The 21,203-nt window shown below is 36.0% G+C and overlaps 1 long non-coding RNA gene across 1 annotated transcript in view; it reads left to right on the forward strand.

Moving 5' to 3' along the window:
• Positions 1-1,066: 1,066 nt before the first annotated feature.
• LOC122471084 overlaps positions 1,067-21,203 on the forward strand; it is a 33,458-nt gene continuing 13,321 nt past the window's right edge. Inside the window, exon 1 of the long non-coding RNA XR_006294106.1 lies at positions 1,067-1,286. This is a non-coding gene — a long non-coding RNA (uncharacterized LOC122471084). The remainder of the gene's footprint in view (positions 1,287-21,203) is intronic.

A 21,203-nucleotide genomic window follows, 5' to 3' on the forward strand; every position in this document is an offset into this window, starting at 1 on the left:
AATTTCCTAATACAGTGTTCGCTAATGGAGTATGGCCTTTCCCAAAGGCTATTTGTATGACTCAAATTGCAGAAGTAGAGATTTACTTTATATTTACCTTCCTTAGGAGAAGGTATGATTATGTCTGTTTATTTCTACTTGGCACAGCTTACAGGAAGTCATGGAAGAAAATAATCAATTTCATTGATTTGCCCCCAGAAATTAACAAAAGTAATGAAGGGAGAAATTCTATTTGTTAGTTTCAGAGTTCTGGTTTATATCAAATTAATTTGACTGAAATGACTAAACCAAACCTTTAAACAAGTTCTACTATACCCCGTGTTTTTATTTACAATACAGCTCTGGATAAAATGTTGAACAGGCAAAAGTTTTTATTCCCCGAATTTTACGGAGCTGCTCTCAGCACTGAGTATATTTGCACCTTTTAGCACAAAGCCAATGTGTTTATGAGTGGTTCACAAGATAATTGCATTAGAGAACTTTATGTTCTGGTTCAAATAAACACTGACACTTTGTTACGATATACTTAAATTTCAAAGAATAAAACATTACTATAAATCAATTAATTAATTAGCCTTGACTTTGACCTGGAATGGCTCATGCTGAGTGCCATGTATTCATGGAAACTAGGGACTTTTCATTCCTTATAAGTGTTAGTAGGGCTACTGGTTGCATTATAGTACTTTCTTCCTCTCTAAATTGTCCTGTCAGAGTGATAGTTCCACTACGTGTTATGCCCTGTGGACTAAAAGCATTTTCAAATTCTTTGCAAAGAAAGAAGCTGCTTCTGCTTCTTCTTCTTTTTTTTTTTCTCCATACAAGCTCTTCCACTTTTATTCATTTGTCTTCACTCCATTCTAACCCCAAAACTGGGAGCAAGAATTCTTTTTGGTTTCCCTGTTCATGAACGTGCTTTTATATAAAATGTCTCACTTTTACAATAAAAGATTAATTGGCAATAGGCCTTTTGGCTCAATAGCTTGTCTTTTGTTCTCCAGCTCTATTATCATTCCTGGCCCAAGTTCAAGCATCTCCTTTAGCATCTCCTTCTGTGATGTGTCCTGTCTTTGCAGGTAAGAACTCTAGGTGTCTGGTCTTAAGCCAAATATTCTCACCATAAGTAGAACTGGCCCCGTAAATTCCTTTGATTCTGCCCTTAAAGAAGCTCACCGTCAGCTGCTCCGGCTTACCGTGGATTACATATTGCACGGGTTTAGGTAATGGATAAAGCACGAATATGTTCCAGGCATTTTGAAAGGAAATCTACTCTGAGAATTGAATGGCAGGTATGCTTTTCTTTTTCTCTAGCAGAAATCACAAGAAATTTTTCGGTCGTCCTTTTAGTGAATTTGAAAAGTGAACACAATAAATACAAATGGAGTCATGGTCTATTTCATTGCTTTGAGATGTCTTTTTTTTTTTTTTAAACACAGATTTGCGGCTTGAAATGTTGACAATCTAATATTTCCTCCTTTAATCTCTAAATATAATGGGTTTTTGTAGCACTTTTCCAGTTCACAACTCAGAAATAGTTTAAAACTGGATTACAGACCATTACATTTCCTTATTATTTAAAATGTGCACTGGTGATACAAATTTTACCTGTAATGGCCATACTTCTAACTATGGTTTGTGTAGTAATATATTGATTACAGGTGTTTGCTGGAATTAGAATAAGATTTCTGAGATTAGAAAAGCTTCTGTAACTCAAACAGTCTGTCATTATGGGTATCATTAATAAGCTGTATTAGAAATTATGCGTCACAGTGATGATTAGCTAATGACATTTGAAGCAAAGACCGTCTTCTGCATATTGTGCATTATTTTGTTTTTCATAATCCCTAGTGAAAAATAAAATTTACTATGTAAAGATTGGTTGATGCTTTCCATTTAGTTTTTTTCAGAAAAAAAAAAATTTTTTGCCCCAGTAGCTTATTGGTTTGGATACTGCTTATTTTGAAGTTTCTTCTTTCGCCCACCTGCCCCAACCCCAGTTTGGTGTAGTTGTTACCTAAGTGTCAGAGGCAAATGATGGATGGTTGCTCAGCTTCTTACAAATGCAGCATGTTCTAGTGCCTTTTCATACTTGACTTTCATCGCTAGTGTTGATTGATGATGTGTTATTTACCAGACATTGAGGGGCTACTAGTTTATAACATTCAAGGTACAATGTTTGAAGCAGTATGCAATGCAGAAATTTTCTTCCACTGGGGCAGGTTAATGGCTTATCAAAAGAGGAAAGATCCATGCGTGCTGGGAATGGTTCACATCTTCTGAAGCCAAGATCTACTTGTGGGGTATCCTTTTGATAACTGAAGTAGTAGATTCTCATCTGTTAATTTCCCTCAATTGCTTTAGAATGGAAATTTGGGAGGATTGGTCATTAATGATCTACTTGCTGAAAATATCTATACAAAACTTGTGTTTAGGAACCAGATTACTTCTTTTCTTTCTCTATTTTGACACTGTTGTTGTACATAACACCTACTCAGTGTTTGTACAGGGGATACATTTTTATTGCTTGCACTAGGGAGGCAGAAGACACACCTTCTATTTCACTTTTATTACCCAGACTATTTAATACAATATGGGTTATGTGACAGAGAGCACAATTCCTAAATGTTAGTGGCTTAGTGAATGACTGACAATGAGTGATCTAAATCCTAATTTGTCAGTCTCACTTTATCTTTCTACTTTGAGAAAATAAAAAATGTCATCAAGGATCTTGTTAAAATATGATTTTTGGATTCTGGATTGAGCATCATAAATTGTTTTTGGCTATTCCATGGGTATATGATAGATGACAGAAAGGCGATCGTGAATCAAAGTGGGGAAAAATAGAAAATATATGTATGCAGGCTGAAGTAATTTGGATAGTTTGATGCAATGAATGTGAACAGCAGCTCCACTGGGCACTAGTTTGCTAATCTAGCACTTTAAAAATTTCTTTACAATTCATTATCAGGTCATGTTTTCATTTTATGTTTCTTACAAGAACAAATTAATTAAGCATCAAAAAACATTGAACCCTTTGGGATAATATAGGACTTCAGGTAATCCATCTTAGATTTTTGAAAGCAAAGCAGCACAAGTAAACCAGAATTTCTATAATCTTGACATATAATCTTGAAATATCATTTGTTGACTTTTAAGCAAACTTGAGATTGATTTGTTTTTGGGGAGAAGACCCTTTTCTATCATTACGAGTGGGCATTTGCTGGCATTTCCAAATGGTTCCAACTCAGTGGAATTAATAGTTAATGTGCCACTTAACATATACAGATTATGAAGTTGGAAAAAAGTACTAACACAGTGTAATGTGAATTTATCATCAATGTCACAAAATGAAACTGAAGAAACTAGTTTTTGTTCTGTTTTAAGGAAATCCTATCATTATTAAATGATACAACACTAAAGCAGCATTTTGGAAATAAATCATCAGGTATGTTACAGGTTCAAAGGATGACTAAAGACTGAGAAACTCTCATATAGCGGATAAGAATTCATAACAAGTTCTGACAACATTGTTAACTGATTAAAAATACCTAATAAGTCTGCTGGATTCATTAATGGGTTCCTTTAAAGAAAAACTGGCAATAAAACAATAGCATTTGTTTAAACAGAAAAAAAATCCCCTGCATTCTTTCTTTTTGAAAAGAAACAGCCGCATTATGGGTGTTCTCATAGTTTTATGTTGAAACAAGGCACCTTTTCAAAACTATCAAGTTCAGTGCTTCAAAGACATGCTGAAGAATTAAGACAGTGGGTGTGTAAATAAATGTGCTGATTGCGTAAAAATGGTTTCTAGTTTTGCTCAAGTGATTGTAGAGCTTCTGAAGGGGTATGGTTTTAAAGTGAATCTCTAGGTCAGTAATTTTCCTTTAGTTATAATGTATATACAAAGTGACCTTAAAATGTTCCTTTGCCTAAGAATTCTCATCAATTCAGGACACAGTACTGTAGATCAATCCCTATTCTTTAATTCTATGAACAAAAGTCTAAAAACATTCCAAAATTTTTCCATTGATGTAAGAGGTTCCAGTTTAAGTGAGTTATATTCAAAGTAGAAGAAAATTCGGTTATCAACCAAAACATCAGGACGAAAGGCACCTGGCTGGCTCACTGGGCAGAGTACGCGATTCTTGATCGTGGGTTTGTGAGTTATAGCTGCACATTGGGCGTAGAGATTACTTACAAATGAAATCTTAAAACAAAACAAAAAACTCTTTCCAACATGACATAAGTGAACTGAACAGAAGTGAAAGGTATCTTCAATTTCACTTAAATAACTTGTAATTTGATTGGTAAAATTGATCAGTATACAAAACCATCAGAAAAATGAATCCATAAATAGTCAAATGGTAGTTAAGTTTTTGAAGACTAAATGTCAGGTATTCTATTTTGTTGCATGTCCTCTAGGAAGCTCAAACCTTATGTTTGGCTGATTCACTACCCTATTGAATCTTTGGCCTGACTTAAAAAAATAAGCAAAAACAAATAAAACAAAAAAATTTTAAAAGACCCAACAAGGACCAGTCTCCTGCCACCCACCTTCACCCACTGTTAAAAACAAACAAACAAACAAACAAACAAACAAACCTACAGCAATAACAACAAAAAACAAAGTACTCAAATGATCATGGAACATTTTTTGAAGTTGAGTTTCTGGACATGTAATTATTTTAACTTAATTTTTAAAAATACACTTAAAAAGTAATCTCAATGTGTAGATTTAAAAAAATTAGGTGAAGCTCACATAACATAAAATGAACCATTTTAAGGTGTGCAATTCAGTGGCATTTAGTTCATTCACAATGTTGTGCAACTGCCCCTTCTATCCTGTTCTAAAATATTTACATTGGCCCCAAAGGAGACCCTGTACTTATTACACAGTCCCTTTCCACGTTACCCTTCTCATAATCCTGACAGCCACTCATCTGTTGTCTCTCTCTATGGATTTACATAGTCCAGACACTTCATATAATTAGAATCATACGTTGTGTGACCTTTTGTGTCTGGCTACTTACACTCAGTATAATGCTTTCTAGGTTCATCCATGTAACAGCATGTATCAGTATTTCCCTTCTTTTTATGGCTGAATAATTCCATTGTACGGATAAACCACATTTTGTTTACCCATTTGTCCCTTGATGACATTTGGGGTTTTCCCACCTTTTAGTTATTGTTAATAGTGATGCTATGAAGATTCATGTACAAATGTTTGTTTGGATGTCTATTTTCAAGTCTTTAGGATACATACTTAGGAGGGGAATTTCTAGGTTATCTGGTTTATATAGGTTTAATTTTTTTTTTTAATTTTTTTTTTCAACGTTTATTTATTTTTGAGACAGAGAGAGACAGAGCATGAACGGGGGAGGGGCAGAGAGAGAGGGAGACACAGTATCAGAAACAGGCTCCAGGCTCTGAGCCATCAGCCCAGAGCCCGACGCGGGGCTCGAACTCACGGACCGCGAGATCGTGACCTGGCTGAAGTCGGACGCTTACCGACTGCGCCACCCAGGCGCCCCTATATAGGTTTAATTTTTGAGGGAAAAGTCAAGCTATTTTTTTACAGTGGCTGCACCATTTTACATACCAGTATTGTATGAGGCTCTAATTTTTCAAAATTCTTACCAGGACTGGTTATTTCAGTGTTGTTATTTTTTTAAAATTATAGTGGGTGGATATGAAGTGGTATCTTACTGTGATTTTGATTCGTATTTCCCTGATGACTAATGATTTTTACCATCTTTTCATGTGCTTGTTGACCATTTGTGTTACCTTTTTTGGAAAAATGCCTACTCATGCCCCTTTTCCACTTTTAAATTGGTTTGTGTTTTTTTTTTTATTGTTGGTACTTTTTTTCTTTTGAAATATATATTCTGGATATTAGACCTTTGTCAGATGAATTGCAAAAATTTTCTTCTGTTCTATACATAGTCTTTTTCCTTTCTTGATAATATTCTTTAATGCACAGAAGTTTTAATTTTGATGAAGTCCAATTTACCTATTTTTTCTGTAGTTGCTTTTGCTTTTGGTATCACAAATAAGAATCCATTACCAAATTTAAGGTCATCAACATCCTTATGTTTTCCTCTAAGAATCTTAGAGTTTTTGGTCTTACATTTAGGTCTTTCATCCATTTGAGTCAACTTATGCATACAGCATAATGTAAGGGTCCAACCTCATACTTGGTCTTCAACCTCATACTTGAATGATCTTCATACCCTTGTCAAAAATCACTTGACTGTAAATACAAGGGTTTATTTCTGAACTCTCTCTTTTATCCCATTGCTTTATATGTCTATTCTTATATCAATACCACACTGTTTTGATTACTATAACTTTGTAGTAAGTTTTGAAGCCAGAACATGTGAGTGGTACTAGTTTGTTTTGTTTCAGCAAGATTACCTTCCCCATTCGGGTTCCCTCGCAATACCATATGAATTTTAGGATCTGTTTTCTAGTTCTGCAAAGAAGGCTATTGAGGTTTTGACAGAATTGCATTGAATCTATAGATCATTTTGGAAGTGTTGCCATCTTAATAATGTCAAGTCTTCTAATCCACAAGCACAGGATGTTCTTCCATTGATTTACGTCTTCTTAGAATTTCTTTCAACATTATTTTGTAGTTTTCACTGTACAAGTCTTGTACCTTCTTGGTTAAATTTATTCCTAAGTATTTTATTATTTTTATGCTAATGTCAAGAAGACTTTTTTTTAAGTTTCATTTTTGATTTATTCATTGCTAGTCTATAGAAACACAACTTTTTGGGAGTGCCTGGGTGGCTCAGTTGGTAAGCGTCCAATTTCAGTTCAGGTCATGATCTCACAGTTCGTGGGTTCAAGCCCCACATCGGGCTCTGTGCTGACAGCTCAGAGCCTGGAGCCTGCTTCAGATTCTGTGTCTCCCTCTCTCTCTGTTCCTCCCCCACTCACACTCTGTCTCTGTCTCAAACATAAACATTAAAAAAAAAAAGAAAAAAAAAAGAAACACAACTGTTTGTGAGTTGATTTTGAATCCTGTGACTTTTTTGTATTTACTAGTTCTAAAAGCTTTTTGTGGTTAATTTTTTTGGATTTTCTACATATTGAGCAGCACCTTGTTACTGATCTTAGAGGAGTTTTCAGTCTTTACTACTACTGAGTATGATGCTAGCTGTGAGTTCTTCATAAATGCCCTTTATCAGGTTGAGGAAGATTTCCTATTTTTTGTTTGTTGAATGTGTTTTATCATGAAGGGGTACTGGATTGTTTAAAATGCTGTTTCTTCATCAATTGAAGTAATCATGTGACTTTCCCCCCTTATTTGATTAATGTAGTATATTACCTTGATTGCTCTTTGTATACAGAACCACCGTCACATTCAAGGGATAAATTCCTACTTGGTCATGATATACAGTCCTTTTAAATATGCTGCTGGATTCAGTCTGCTAGTAGTCTGTTGTGGATTTTGCATCTGTATTCATGAGGTATATTGGTCTGTTGTTTTCTTTCTTTGGGATGCCTTTGTCTGGCTTTGGTATCAGAGTAATTTTGACCTCATAGACCGATTTAGGATGTGGTCTTCCTTTTCTATTTTTTCAAAGAATTTGAGAAAAATTGGTGCTAGTTCTTTAAATGTTTGGTAGCATTCACGAGCGTGAAGTCATCTTTAGAATTTTATTTTTAAAAATGGGCAAATATTGGGGCTCCTGCGTGGCTCAGTTGGTTTAGTGTCTGACTCAATTTTGGCTTAGGTCATGGTCTCATGGTCATGAGATCAAGTCCCACGTTGGGGTCTGCACTGGGCATGGAGCCTCCTTGGGATTCTCTCTCTCTCCCCTTCTCCCTCTGCCCCTATCCCCTCTTTAAATAATGATAATGATAATGATAATGATAATAATAATAATAATAATAATAACAAAAATGTGTAAATATTGACAAACTTAAGGCTCAAAATTAGATGGAAATGTTTTGGATTTGACAATACAGAATTTATAAACATAAAATATTTCTGCTAAAATAATGACCCATACTACTTCCAAAATTATATATTTAGAAAGATTAAAAAGGGGGGGATAAAATCATTTTTAATACCATACCCAAGATACAGATAAAACTTAACTTCCATGAGGTAAACTCTACATGTATAAAATATGTTGGAAGACAATTATCTAAATAAATAGGAATATAACTGAGAATTGAGTGTTATATTCAGACCTGCACTTTGATTCTCTATTTCACTTATCCATATACAAATAATCAGAATTACTCTTAGTTGGGAATTTGTTTAAACTAGTAAGAGAAGAATATCTCCAAATAATTTTATAATTTTATTTTCTTTCCTAGGTCCATTATTTTTCTGAAATGTCAAGTTAATCTTTAAAAAAAACTTTTAAAAGCTTACATATATATAGATGTTAGCAATATACATAATAGTTGGTCATTCAGATATATAACTAACTGTATTTGAAAATTTTAAGTTATGGTTTATACATCACCTACAAATCTCCTAGATACTTGAATTGACATCATCATCATCATCGTCGTCGTTGTCGTCGTCGTCATCAGTATTAGTCCCAGAAAGTGTAGCTCAGAGAATGTGCTTGGAAAGACACATGGGAAGTAATGTCTTTCAAATTTTTGAGTGATGATGATGAACATCCATGAGAATAATGAACCTGAGTATCAATTTGTTTTTGAGTGAGTGGTAATGATGTTAATGTTTAGCTGGTTCCTGTCAGCATTAAAGAGATAGATAAGCAAAGACCAAACTTCAGGGGCAGGAAGTTGGTAATTTTGCTCCCTCTTGAAATGAGTATACCATACAAAAAGCACTATTTGCCTGCTTGAAATTTCAGAAATGTAAATACTTTGAACTGGCATAATGTTTGGGGTATTAGCAAACCTTTTAGAAGAAGAAGTTTATAGGTAACTTCTGGGTGAATCATACCAGCTTTTCTCAAGATGAAGGATTAGTATCAGAAATCCTGACTCATGACATTTTATGTGGTTTTCTATTAGTAAAACAACTCTAAAGGTTTTTTGCGCATTCTTTTCAGGGTGTTACTTAATAGTACCATACGTCAGGCTCTGGACTTTAAGCTGCTCATAGGCCGAGTTCACATATTATTTTGAATGGCTGGCACATGTACAGCAAGTGTTTGACAAATACTTATTGAATGAATGATCCTATTGTGAAGAAGCAGCATGAACTGGGAAGCACATTGTCTTCTAGTTCTAAAAGCTTAAGAACATGCTACAAAGTCTGCCTATTTAGATCTGCAACCTTAACTTATCCAGACTTTGGTTTTCCTGAATTAAGGAGTTGGGCTAGCACATTTCTTAAATCCCTTCTACCTCCTAAGTGTCATGACATGGGTCCAAGACTAGATTTGTGAGTATCTTTTCAACTGATCTCAGTTTTCACTGTCTTACATTAAACCTTGTAAGAAATAAGTCATTGAGTAGTCTTGCGATACCACTTTTTTTTTCTTTACCTGAATTGCAGTAAATGTAGTTGGAATTAATCAGCACCTACAAATGCAGGGCCTATACGCAGACATTTTTCTAAGTATAATACATGGCCTCTACCCTCAAGGAGCTTAGAATCTGGTGTAGAAAACAAATATGTACCAAATGGTGTAACTAACACAAGGAAACTTAGGGTGAGATGAGCAAGGCTTTAAAATGACTTTGCTAGGGATCGAGATTTAGTTGAAACTTGAAATGATGAAGAAGGAAATAGCAGAAGCTAGAAAAAAAAGAAACCCATCTGCAAAGGAATAAGAAAAGCCTGTATTTTAAAGAGCATAGCACTAGTCTCTGAATCCAATCTGAACTTTGGTTTTTCTGCTGTAAGCTTCCTGCAGATAAAATATGTGACACCCTCTAGGGCAGTTTTTTTCAGATTTTGGTCATAGTTTGGTTATACTGAAGTATATTGATGGTTTTTGTCTCTTACCTTTTCTCCCCCTATGTATGTAATGTTTTCCTGTGTACTTTTCTATGTACTTAAGGTTTTTTCTTCAATTGACTTATTATTTTTACTTAAGCAAATGAATGCTAGTAGTTTTATAGAATCCCACATCATTATATATAGATGACAATTATAAAATCAGCTCCAATGAAAATAATATATTATTAAGTTCTTTCTGGGTACCGTTGCCTTCTTAAAGCTTCTGCGATTACTTGAATCTTTTTTCCCCAGCTCAACTGATTGATTTTCTCCTGAAAATACTTTTGTTTAAAGCCCCCATGGATTCTCCATATCTCTTGTCCTTTACTACATTATATTGGATGCATTAACATCATCTTCCCTAATTCTATCCTCTTCACAGTCATTCATGACCTGAGCAACTTGTCAAATTTCTTCCTGTAAAGTGCCATATACTTTATAAAAGTCCTTGAATATTCAATACAAGATTGTTGAATAAATAAAATCATTATGGAAATAAAACATTGATATTTGTAAGATGGTAATATTTTTATATATTCTATCTTTAAGGCTTTATTCTTCTTTTTTTTAAATGGAAACTTAGCACAAAGTTAAAGCATTTGGTAAAAATGTATTGTCCCCAAATGGAGACTTCCTTCTCAAAGAATTCAGAAGTGCTGAGCAAAGTTGAAAAAAATGGAAAGAGGATAACTCTATGGCCACAGTCTTACGATCTGGTGGCTTTGTTTATGCATATTTCTTCTAAAAGGAAGATATTGTGCTTATCTGCTGGGAGGCTGGAGGAAATGTTAATAATGTTTCCATAACTTCTGTCAGATGTTAAACTTGAAGAGATATTCTGTGGGTTTAGGGATTCACAGACTGAAAATAGGGATTAAGACAACCAGCAGTCAGATTTTCTAAGTTGTTAAATATAATGACAGTGGATTCTCTACTTGAAGCTGAGTAAAACAGGGAAATGTACCATTTAAATTCTTTTCCTTTTTCCTCTTGTCACCTGTGGTGAATTTTCCAATGATAAAATCAATTGACTTTCCTTTATGACAGAGAGGTCGGGAAATAAATATAGGAAAACTGGGAATTGAATGTGATTTACAATAATTGGACTTCACTGATAGCAGTGATAGAAACTTGGGATTTAAAAAAATATAATTTAAAATATTCTTAATTTTTGAAGGAAAAAATATACACACTGGCAGGTCATAACTAAAATATTTCAAGTACACATACTAGCCCCTGATGAGTGAGACTCTTTGCTTAGAGGCAGTGGTTATTCTTGTTCAACACTAAGAATCCCCAACTGTGTACTTGAATTTAAGTCCAAGTTCAATGATGTAATCAATATCATCCTCGTTACAGAATATATTAAAATATTATCCGATTTCTGGGGTTTACCTTTAAATTTAGCCAATATTTGAGTATTGTGTACAAACAAAATATTATGCCAAATGACAATGGGGATTAAAAGATGTGTGGGGCACAATTCCTATCTTCTAGGAGCTTATGATCTACAACTGTAATAAACCGTAGCAAGGAAGGATAGCACAATGAGGGCCAAAGTCATGTTGTGGGGATATAAAATAAGAGGGGAGCACATTGACACATTAGGTGGTTTTATGGAGAAGGTAGCATCTGATGTGGACCATGAAGAAAGAACAGGCTTTTGACAGAGAGTGAGGCAAACTGCAGGGCATTTAGTAGGTATCAGTGACAGGGACACAAACTGTAATAGCAGTGGGAAAGCTTGCGATGTGTTTGGTGGTTAGTGAGAAGTCTAGGTTTACTGGAATGTAGTGGAACAGGGAAAGTGCAAATTAGAAGAACAAGCTGGGACAACGTGAAATAAAACAGATTCATGACTAACACAGAACACAGCCAGCCAATCACAAGATTCAATGTGGGTGTGATGTCAAGGACAGACCCAAATGATGGCTCCAGTATTAGAAAAGCCACATGGCCCTTCCTTCATCACCACTGGCAGAACTCTTAGATAGGTAGTCATAATGATAACAATTACTATTTGTTGAAGGTACATCAAGTGCCAGGCATGACACTAGGTACTTCACATATATTATATGGTTTAATTTTTACTGTAATTCTGTGACATAGATGCTATCTTTATTTTTACAGTCAAGAAAACAGAGCTTCTTAAAAGGCTTGAAGTTAAGAAGAAACAATTTATATCAGTCTAGTAATAGACACTTACTTTAGTTTATTACGCAGGTATCTTTGAGAAAGAGTGGGCTTATAAATGTTATGTAGTTACATGCGAAGTCATAGAACATCTCCCAGATGAGATGCCTAAGCACTTCTTCCAATCTATAATGTTTGGCAATAAAATGTAAATGACAACAGCAACAACAACAATAAAAGAACCCAGGGCCATTTAATAACCATTGTTAATAACAAATTACAAGTGTTTTCCAAAGAAAGCAGCTTATTAAGAATTGCAGTCATGCTTGATATGGTCATCAGCCATTTTTCAAAATGCCACATTTCAAGCAGAGCTATTAATAATCCCATTTCTTGGGTATTTCAATCTCATTTCACAATGTGAAATTGCTAAGAGACATACATTTATCAAATATGTTCTATAATATTACTTGCTTGGCATTACTTCCCTCAGTACATTGTATTTTTGTTGCAAGATCAATGTGAGAGTCTTCTCTCTAGAGAAGGCAACTAATCCCCTTGCCTAGTTTAAAGTGGGTGACTTAAAGCCATTTACAGAAATCCCTCTGGTTACTTTTCCTTCCCCATCCTCCTTCCTTATCCTCAGACTCTTTTATAAATAAGCTTGTTTCTTTTCTTCATTGTCTGTGGCCTCAAAACATGAATGCTTATTGGAACACCAGATTTAGTTAGTAGCTGTTTCTACTAATGGACAAGGTGACCTTGGTTTGGTCTGGACTCAGAATATTTTCAACCCGAGATGAGGAGAGACTGTAAGACTTCTCATTAAAAATGATAAAAAGTGGTTTTGCTTTCTAAGAGGAGTATATTATTCAGGGTTCTCCAGAGAAACAGAACCAATAGGGTGTGTATGTGTGTGTGTGTGTGTGTGTGTGTACATATACAATTTGTCTTAAGGAACTGGCTCATGTGACTATAAAAGTTTGGCAAGTCCAAAATCTGATAGAGGTGACTGGCAGGCTGGAGGCCCAGAAAAGAGTTGAAGTTTGCATGCAAAGGCAGTCTGCTGGAGAATTCTCTCTTGCTCAGAGGAGGTCAAACTTTTGTTTTATTCAGGCCTTCAAATGATTTGAAGACACCCACCTGCCTTATGGAGGACAATCTATTTTACTCAGAGTCCCTCTGATTTAAATGTAAATCTCCTTCAAAAACACCCTCACAGAAAAATTCGGAATAACGTTTGACCAAATATCTGGATACTGTGGCCTAACCAAATTGACACATAAAATTAACCATCACAAGAAGGAATCTTTGAGGGATATTTTCCTCTTAACCTAGAAAACCATTTTATAGCTATAGCTAGAGAAAATTCTGGTCTGGATTGGAGAGGTCTGAAGCTATGTCTCCAGAAAACTAAACTGCTCTGAATTCTCTGGTTAAAGGTCATCTCTACAGCTTTTCTTCCTTTTGGGAACTGTTTTTAAAGTCCAGATTTAGACTGTCCTATGAATTTTCATCATTGCTTATTCTTGGAAGGCCTGTGTGTGGGTTATCTGTCTAGATAAGGTATTTATTGATAGTCTAGGAGCTGGGCAGGAAGGGAATGGTGAAATGGGACTGTGCGTTCTCCAGAAGTCATCCTTTCGGTTACCTTCCCCCATTACTGTGGAAACTTCAGCAGATCGCCTTACACATCACAGCCCCTTGGCTGTTGTGCTATGGAAGATTAAGATGGAAGGGCCACAACAGAGTGGGGATAGTCCATGAAAGAGCTATTCTCCCATGAAAGTATATTCAACTCATGTTTTGCGTTGAATGTTTGTGTTCCTCCAAAATTTATATGTTGAAATTCTAACCCCCTTGGACATGAAGGCTTTGGGAGGTATTTGTTAATAAGGGCCAGTCCTGATGGAGGGGCGGGGAGAGGATGGGCTGGGATGCACTTAGCATTAGGGGCGGACTCAGAGAATTGCTGAATCAGGGCCCCCAGGTGCTGCAGCTGTGATCACTTTTCCTAGACGAAGCTTCATCACTTGGGAGTTCTACAGGTGGATGGGGGTGTTCTGGGATTAGAAACACCTGGATGCCCTGGGAGCCAGAGGCCCCTTATCCCAGACTCATCCATAAGGAATGTGACTCCCACCACTTATCACACAAACATCAATGACTGTGGATGCCTCACCTCTTCCCTGCCTCAGTCATCTTGCCCCAGAGGCCAGGATGGGTGTGAAGAAACGAGTTCTGGTCAAAATGTTACATAGGTGAGAGAGACTGCTAGAGTCCAGAACAAGGAGGAAAACACACGGGAGCAGGCACAAGTCCATAGCCTTCCAGGAGCCAGAAGGACCTGATAGCAAAGCATTCAGGCTTCTGGTGCAGAATCCTAGGGCCCGATCCAGTGTCTGCCAAGGTCCAAGGCTGCAGCAGTATCCTAAGGTACTATTCCATTATCCTCAGGGCCAATTGCTGATTTTTGTTTTTGCTGCCTGTGCTTTTGGAATATCCGCAAAATCATTGCCAAGATTGAGGTCAAGGAGCTTTTTTCCTGTTTTCTTCTAGAAGTACTATAGTTTCAGAAGCTCTTCTATTTAAGTCCTTAGTCTGTTTGGAGTTAATTTTTGTGAATGATGTAAGTAAGATAGGGTCCATTTTCATATTTTGCATGTGGCTGTCTGGTTTTCCCAACATCATTTATTGGAGAGACTATCCTTTCCCCACTGTGTGTTCTGGGCTCCCTTGCCACACATTAGTTGACCATATATGCATGGATTTATTTCTGGGTTCTTGATTCTGTTCCATTGGTCTATGTGCCTATCTTTATGCCAGTACCATGCTATTCTGATCATTACGGCTTTGTAATACTGTTTGAAATTAGGTCAATTTGTTTTTGTTAAAGTCACCAGGTTCAGAAATGTTTAATCTGAACCAGGCTCTCATTTTGGAAAGACCAAGTGAAGAGCAAATGGCTGAGAGTAAAATGATCGCTTTGGATGTGCCTCACAGTGGACTGGTGTTGGCCTTCGTGAATCCCAGCCCCACAGAGTAAACCCAGTTGAGCTGCCATATTCTCTTGAACTTGTTTTCACGGCATATGATGTCAGAGTACCCTTAAGTTAATGCGGACCTCTGACTCGCCAGCTTCTGGGTTTAATCCTCTGATGTTGGATCTGCTGTAGATTTCATTGTGAAACCTGCTATGCACAAACAAGTGAGAAAACAGCCACTTGGATGCCAGTAACAGCTGTTCCTCTGAAAGTACATGCTTGCCTATTAAAGCAAAGCTCCCATTTCTCAGGGATACCACTAGTCCAGAGAGGAAACCTGCTAGAACTGTGACATATGGCCACTTTGTGTGTGTGTTGTCAGCCTCTTTTATCAGAACATCGGAGGCAGTGCTCTCTTAAAGAATAAAACAAATGGTGGCTTAAAAAAAAAAAAAAAACTACTTACTGTCATTTTTTTGTTCCTATTCTCTGGTGCATCTCAAAATCACAAACATCTTTTCTTAAGACCTTTGGCTTGTTACCCCAATAAGAACTGAAAGGTCTGGGCTGTCATTATTTTCAATTTGGAGGCAAATGTCAGCCTCTTTTCTATTATGAGAATAAATGTGCAATGTGGAAAGGAGGTTCACTTTGGCATAGATTTGTCTTAACTTAAATTGAAGGGCTTTTGTGAAGATTACTGAATTGATGTTTTCAAATTCTTTGGCATCCTCAGATGAAAGTACTAAGAGTTATTTTTACTATTACGGTGGTGTTATAGTAAACAAACGGCTTAGATGTTTTCAAGTTGCAATCCTACCTGCCTCCAACACAGCAGGTGTGGTTACGTGACATGTGTTCTTCTCAGTTGTGAGGTGATGAGAATGTTTTGAAATACGTAAGATTTTTTAAAAATATTTTTTAACATTTATTTGTTTTTGAGAGACAGAGAGAGACAGAGTGTGAGCAGGGGAGGGACACACAGAGAGGGAGACACAGAATCCAAAACAGGCTCTGAGCCGTCAGCACAGAGCCCGATGTGGGGCTTGAACTCACGAACCATGAGATCATGAGCTGAGCTGAAGTCGGATGCTTAACCAACTGAGCCACCCAGGTGCCCCTGAAATATGTAAGATTTTAAATGTTAATTATACTGCACATAATGCCTAGTTAAGTTTTGAATGTATTTCATACTTTGGAAGGAGAAGTAAAGTAAATATCTAATCCTGTTGCTTATTCTATGATTCTATAGAGCATCTTTTTGGCCATTTCCCTAACTGAATCTAAGAGGAGATGTTCTTTAACACTGAACTTATTCTAATTCTGAAATGAGAATTCCAATAGTATGGGATTGTTTTATTCTATTGTGTCTCCAACGCTCTATATTTTCTTCATGTGTCTAGCTTATGATAGAAAAGGATAAAAAAAATACCAAACACACAGAAAACCAAAAGATAGCTTTAGAAAATTATGTACATTTCATCCTTTAAAGGCTTTAACCTTTGGAGTTGGGAAAACTCATTTTTTCTTGTCTTTTAAAGATATATTAAATAGTCACCCTGATTCACTCAATGGACCTTGAGCATATTATGCTAAGTGAGATAAGTCAGACAGAGGAGAGGTACTGTATGTTATATGTGAAATCTAAACATGTCAAATTGTTAGAAAGCACCATGGTGGTTACCAGAGGATGAGAGATGGGGGGGAGGGGGGGGGTAGGACAGATGTTTAAGAGTACATACTTGCATGGAGTACTCAACTAGCACTAGGCATCTAATACCCAGTATAGTGAATATAGATAACAAAATTGTATTATAATCATCAAACTTTTTAAAAGACTAGAACTTAATGCTTCTAACCACTAAAAAGAAAAAAGATCATTATGTAATGTGATAGGCAGAGGGGCTAATTATGACTACAGTGGCAATCATATCACAATATATATCAGATTAATATGTTGTTCACCTCAGATTTGTACAACGTTGTATCTCCAATATATTTCAATTAAAAAATTTAAAATGGAACAAGAAAAAAAAGAAACATCTTTCATGTAAGAGATATAGCAGAGGCTTCAAAGGGTAAAATAATAAATGCCCAAATGCCCAGTGCAACCATTTAACTGAGATGTAGGCTTTTTTTTTTTTTTTTTTTTTTTTTACAAACAATGGACCAAAACTATTTCTGCTGACATTATTCCATGGCCCAGCCCAAGATTTAAAATAATGTTGTTGAAAAAAAGAAGTCACATCTGTTTGCTCTGAATTTTCCTCAATAAGGATATACTTCCTAGAAGAAACTGGCATACTACTGACCTTGTAGGGGTTTATGATTTCACTGACAAGAAAATAATTACATACATAAAATAATTATTAAATATTAAAACACCTTATTTTAGAATAGGCAATCATTATAAGACGTTATTCCAACCTATTTACTCTAAATGGCATAAGATTTCATAGAAAGATATATTCAAAGAAAAGCTTCTTGGGGATGATGGTAGTAGCGTTCATGACACAAGTTACAAAAATGATGCGGAAGCATTGGAAATATAGCAGCACCCAGGATGCCATGAATCGATGTGCCTGAAAATTTTCAACAATACCAATTTTAGATTTTATATCAGAAGAAAGACCATTTTCAATGGAGAAAAATATTTTTTTATAAAAACAGGCTTTGAAAGTTATAGGTATTTCATAAAATGAGAGACTATGGCCAAATAATTCACACTAAAGATGCTGATTCCTTGGACAAAAGCTTAATGAGTTCCTGTTAGGTACAGGGCAGAGCTAGATCATTGGAGGATATAAAAATGCACCTGCTGGTAAAAGCAGATAATCTAGAGATGAATAAAGGTAGCTAATCATGTTACAAATTAACTTATGATACATGCAAATGAGAGGCCATTGAATCATAAAAGACATGATAAAAATTCCAATGGAGGTATATGTCAAGATTCAACAAAGGTTCTGAGAGCTGCAGTATGTAAGAACCTGATTTAATTATGAAAATCTACCACCTTAACTATTTCCATGAAATTCAAAACCTATGTTTATAAGTACATCAGTGGACTTGGGAACAAAAACTCAGAACTTTAAGAAACTTCTGGTAATGTCAGGAAATGTTTAAGTTCTTAGGATAATGTGCTTTATTTTCACTAAACTACAGAACTGGTTATGATCTCAAGTCCAACCTCAGGTGAGAACACAGACAAATGTTTAGATAAAAATAGTTGATTCCAGCTGGATTCAGCTACCTTTTAAGTAGCCAGTCCTGTAAAAGGTAACTACTTGCTGTGATGAGCACTGAGTCTCACGAGTTACTAATGCTAGATAGATATTTATTCCAAAGACAAGTGATATGGCAATTTGGTGGTTTGTGGATGATACTGTGTTTTCAAAAAATACACTGCATCCAATTCCATTGCTTCTGGTCTATACTCCTTCCTAGCCCACAGAGACTCTGAATTTGAGACGTCCTTGCTGGGCACATAGTTAGACAAGGAGCCAGTTAAAACTCACTGTTGTGGTGGGAAATAGATGCATGATTGACTTAAAGTAATAAAGAAGGTAATTTCAAAAACAGAACCAAGGCTAACAAAAAAATGTTCTGAAAATGAGGTAAAAAAAAAGTTCATGGTTCAACTAATTGTTGAAAGATTTCAGTTTAGTGAGGAACAAATGAGAAACAGCTCAGCTCTTCTCACACATAGGCTGTATCTAAACAAACTTGACTATTCATGGAACTACTTTTTTTATTATTAAGATATTTTTACTATATAGAGAACAGGCATAAAAAAACTCTGTTGCATACTGGATCTCACTTTTTGCAGATAGGTAACAGTTAGTTTTAGAAGAAATGTGATAATTAAATATAGAATCACATAGTGTTACTCAAAGCAAAAATTTTGCTTATGTAATGCTTCTTGCATTTGCTCATTGAGCCTGATATGTTCTCTATAAAGGTTTGACTATGGAATATATGAATCAGTAAATTTTCTTTCTCTTTATGGTACATATTCAAGCACATTGGCCATATTTTCTTACTACTGCCTAAATCACTCCCTAGATGTGATTTAGCTGCTTGAATATTTGTATCTAGTTCATTTTCTACTTTACTAAAGCAACGCTTTCCAAGAGTAAGGAAAAAAAAATGAATTCCTGAAAAGAATTAGCATATGACCAGACAGAGATTTACAAAGTTTGTGTTCAACATCTATCTTTGGCATAGTTAGGGGTAGGGGTTGAAAGTTCAAGTCCTAAATAGTAAGTTTAATTGCTGTGTCGTGTATCTTCTTTTCATCTCTTCACTCTCCACCCTTCTCCACCCTGCTCTGGGCTCTGGAGGTTGACCTATAGGTTTCCCATCAATGGGTCTTTCTTGTCTTCAGGCTATGTGTTGGGCACAACCTCTAGGGACACTGGAAGGAACGCGGTAAGCTCACTTCATCTCTTCTACAAAGATCTGTCTCTTCCTGGTGCTTGTTTCATGTTCTCTCTTTCTTGGTCTCTCTCTCAGGGTTTTGCTCCCTCTTGTTATCCCTAAAGGCCTAGTGTGGTAACTGTACCCTGCCATTCCTGTCTCCAGAATATTGCTCTCTTACAGTTTCCTATAATCTTGCCTTCACCTTATAAATAGTCCCTCTACTATACTTTTAGCAAATTTATTGCTTCACCACTGACTATCTGATACCACCTTCAACACAAAACTCATACTACTTGGCCAGTGGATTAATGATATTTGTTGTGCATCCAACGGCTTTCAGGTACTGCTGCACTACCTATTTGCAAGATAATCAGAAAATTTATCCCCACTGTGGGACTGGGGAAGAAAAACAAACATTTATTGTTCAAAAGAGTGTAATTCAGGCATGGTTTTTGAAACTACATTAAGGTTTTTGATAAAAACCATAGTCACAGGGTCTCATGTTCTATTTATTTCCGATTTTAAAAGCACTTTGAATACACCCATGTTTCATGGTCCAGCTGAATTCAGGAAAAGTAAATACTTGTATGAGAAAACAACTTGAGTCAAAGAAGCTGTTGGGTAGTTGTGAAGAAAGGGAAATTAATCTCTCTCCCCAAATACAAACATCTGCAATACATCTATAGTATATAATTTTGATATGGAGATACTGAACACATGGTCAAACGAATTCTACACAATGTGATTATGGGGATATTCTTCATTTATCCATTGGTCTGCAAAAGATTTCGAAAAATAGGGCTACCCTTAAGCATTCCAGACAGATTTAAAGAATTCTGGAGTTTGCCAAAAATCTAGAAGATATGATACAGTCTGTTGGTCTGATAGGATATTATATACAAGGTAATTAGGTTTGTTATGTTCTACACAAGGAAGACTTTCTGATACTACTCAACTGAAAATCTCAAATTTTTCACTGGATGCCCACTTAATTATATACAGATTTACATGAGTATTACATAATAATATATTTCTTATTTTGAACCTAATGAATTGGAGCATGGTTTTAGTCTAGTTTTCATTATATTGTTATTGTAGAAAAAATTCACACGGCTTTCTGTTCACAGCACTATTGTTTTTCAGTTAGCAAATGCAGATACAACTTCTCATGTCCTCTTTTTTAAATGTTTATGTATATTTACTGAGAGAGAGAGAGAGAGAGAGAGCAGGAGTGGGGCAGAGAGAGAGGGAGAGAGAGAATCCCAAGCAGGCTCCTTGCTGTCAGCATGGAGCCCCATGTGGGGTTTGATCTCATAAACTGTAAGACCATGACCTGAGCCAAAATCAAGAGTTGGATGCTTAACTGACTGAGCCACCCAGATGCCCCAACATGTCCTTCTTTTTGAAGGGAATTCAGCTGCATTTTTCTATGGAAAATGGGACTTTAATAGAAATGAAAGATTTTTCTTCTACTATACATCAAAATGAGGGCTGATATTGTCCAGAGTTAAAGTAAATGGTAATGATTTCTCTCGGGTGTCTGTAACTTTATACATTCTTAAGTTTTCTTTCTTCTCTGGTATGAAAACAGAGAATATATGTATCTTGTCAATGCCCACTCTGGTAACTATTATACCTAGACCCCTATCCTGCCACCCTGTGAAACTATCCTTCCCGGCCTGAAATTCCCCCTTTCTTTCCACCACTGCATAACCAGCTCCAGT

Source organism: Prionailurus bengalensis, chromosome B1 (assembly GCF_016509475.1).
Source record: "Prionailurus bengalensis isolate Pbe53 chromosome B1, Fcat_Pben_1.1_paternal_pri, whole genome shotgun sequence".
NCBI lineage: Eukaryota > Metazoa > Chordata > Mammalia > Carnivora > Felidae > Prionailurus > Prionailurus bengalensis.